This window comes from Ailuropoda melanoleuca, chromosome 8 (genome assembly GCF_002007445.2).
Source record: "Ailuropoda melanoleuca isolate Jingjing chromosome 8, ASM200744v2, whole genome shotgun sequence".
In the NCBI taxonomy this organism is placed as follows: domain Eukaryota; kingdom Metazoa; phylum Chordata; class Mammalia; order Carnivora; family Ursidae; genus Ailuropoda; species Ailuropoda melanoleuca.
The window spans coordinates 40,441,366-40,444,486 of NC_048225.1; the positions used below are offsets into that span (position 1 = coordinate 40,441,366).

General features: G+C 38.1%; 1 pseudogene; it reads left to right on the top strand.

Annotated features, from left to right (window-relative positions):
• The first annotated feature begins 1,219 nt into the window (after positions 1-1,219).
• Positions 1,220-2,705, top strand: LOC105234696 (annotated as a pseudogene).
• The last annotated feature ends 416 nt before the right edge of the window (positions 2,706-3,121 follow it).

The window sequence follows — 3,121 nt, forward strand, 5'->3', positions numbered from 1 at the left end:
TTGTTATTTTGTTAGTACAATACTCACTACAGCTTTGTAATATAGTTAAAGCCTAGAATTAGATGCTTCCAGCTTTGCTTTTCTTTCTCCAGTTTGCTTTGTCTCTTCAGGTTCCTTTGTGGGTTCCATACAAATTTTAGCATTGTTTGTTCTAGCTCTATGAAAAATGCTGATGGGATTTTGGTAGTGATTGCACTAAAAATGTAGAATGCTTTGGGCAATATAGGCATTTTAACAATATTGGTTCTTCCAATCCATGAGCATGGAATATTTTTACATTTCTTTGTGTCATCTTCAATTTTGTTCTTGTGTTTTATAGCTTTCAGACTACAGAACATTTACCTCTTTGGTTATGTGTATTCCTAGGTATCTTATGGTTTGAGCTACAATTGTAAATCGGCTCAATACCTTGATTTCTCTTTCTGCTGCTTCATTATTGGTGTATAGAAATGCAATAGATTTTTATATGTTGGTTTTGTCTTCTACAAATTTATTGAATTGTTGTATAAGTTCTAGCAACTTTTTGATGGAGTCTTTTGGGTTTTTTTACATAGAGTACCATGTCATATGCAAATAGTGAAATCTCTACTTTTTCTTTGCTACTTTAGATGTCTGCGTGCATATATGTGTGTGTATGTTGTGTGATTGCCAAATTTAGGAATACAGTACTATGTTAAATAACAGTGGTGAGAGTGGCCATCCCAGTCTTGTTCGCGACCATAGAGAAAAAGCTCTCAGTCTTACTATTAGGTGTGGGTTTTTCATTTTTGACCTTTATTATGTTGAGGTATTTTCCCTCAATCCCTGTTTTATTGAGGGTTTTTATCAAGAACAGATGTTGTACTTAAATTTTTTGTGCATCTACTAAAAGGATCATGCAGTTCTTATCCTTTCTTTTATTAATGTGGTATATTGTGTTTACTGATTTGTGAATACTGAATGACCCTTTCAGCCCAGGAATAAGTCACTTGATTGTGGTGAATGATATTTTTAAAAAATATACTGTTGGATATGATTTACCTGTATTTTACTGAGAATTTTTACATCCATGTCCATCAGGGAATACTGGCTTGTGGTTCTCTTTTCTTGTGGAGCCTTTGTCTTGTTTAGGTATCAGGGTAATTGTAGTCTCAGAATTAACTGGAAGTCTTCCTTCCATTTCTATGTCTTAGAATATTTTGAGAATAATAGGTACTAACTCTACTTTGTTTAGTAGACCATGGAGTGTGACTTCACAGAGAGTGACAGAGTCATTGGGAGATCTGAATTATAAGGATCCATTGCTGGAAGATGACACTCTGTCTCAGGCAGTCTCTGTTGGAGACAGTTCCCCCGAGTTCACCAAACTCTGTGCTTGGCTGCTGTCTTAATTTAGAGTGTTCTGTAAACTAAAGGAAGCAAACAACTAAAAGCCCATGTGAAGCTGAAGAATTCCAGCTAGAAGAGAGTGTGTTACTAGGGGAGATGAACGGTCCATATCTATCACTAACATCTGGGGATGTGACCAAGCACCTTTGCCAGAACTGCCTCCTTTTGCTCACGTACCTCATCACAGAACTAGAAGCTGCCAAAATACTCTGTGTGAATACTACTCTAAGAAAAGCTCAAGAAGGTTGTGGCAGTGAGGTCTTTCAAAGTTGAAAGGCATATGTATTGTTCTAGAAATGTCCAAACATCCAGAAAATATAACTATGTTCCAATTTTTCAGTTGGATTGAAAAAAAACAATTAAAGGAGGCATTAGCAAAAGTTCCACTTAATCCTGTGGGGAAGACTTTATTGAATAAGTCAATGGGACCAGCACACTGGGAAAATATAGAAACAGCCAAGCCATAACCAATGAATATGAAGTGCAGAGAAAGCTGCTAGTAAAACGTTTGGATGTCACTGTCTAGGCTTTTGGCTGGTCTTACAGAGCTGAGTCAGAGAGAAAAATTAGCAAAGGTTTACCAGCTGAAATGCTCAGTTTTATCTCCTAAAAGTCTTGTTTCTGTTGTCCACATTTGACTGCAAGGTAAGACTTGTTGAAGATTTTAAGGACAAGCAGTGACTATATAAGAGAAAATGTTGCCTGTGCCATCAATAAGGTGTTGATGGGCAGGGTGTCTGACAGAGGGGTAGAACCAATGAAATTAAACCTGCACCTTCAGAGATGCCACCATTTTGGAAAGGGCGAGATTACCCTGAAGTAGCAACGAGGAGCCTAAGGAGGAGGAAGAGGTGATTATGAATATTCCTCATATGAAGGTGGAGAAGGTCATGAACAAGGAGGAGGGAGTGGTGGATGTGGTAGCTATGACCATGGTCGCCGAAGGGGAAGAAGAGGAAATAAACATCAAGGAGGCTGGATGGTGGCTAGCAAGATGGTGGTTATTGAGATTCAGGTTTCTAGTCAGGTGGCTATCAAGGTGGTGCCCATCGTGGTAGATATCAAGGCGGTGGTTATGGTGGCTTCCAAACATCTACATATGCAAGAAATGAATACAAAAGTGGTGGATACCAGCAGGACAAAAGATACCAAGATGATGGACAGTGGTCATTGAGGGAGAGGTGTTCATGGGGCCGATGTAGATATGGTGGCCAAGGAAGAGGCTGGGGAGGAAGGAAGAGCCAGAATTAACAAGGGGAGAAACTGAAAAGCACTTCCTGCATGGAGGTTATCATTATAATCATTCTGCATTTAGACGGGGAAAACATACTAGTTGATGCTACAGAACCTTACACTATGCAAGAGCGCAAGTAAAAGAAACAGTTTCAGAATCATGAGTCCAACATCAGTTTTGAATTGTGAGACAACAGGTGGAAGGCAAATTCCTGTTTGGCATAACTACTTGCAAATCTTCATTCATTCCTCTTTTTTTTTTAAGGGATTACATAAGGCTGTTTTTTGAGAAACAGGTACAACATCTCTCCTTTATATAAAGAACTATTTAAAAGGTAATGAAAATTGCCTTTAATTGACCATTAGATTAATTCCACAGTTAGAACATGCATACTTTTTTTAGGAAGAAATTACTTGAATAAGTAATTTTCTTTTTTTTTCTTTTTTTTTTTTTAAGATTTTTTATTTATTCGACAGAGATAGAGACAGCCAGCGAGAGAGGGAGCACAAGCAGGGGGAG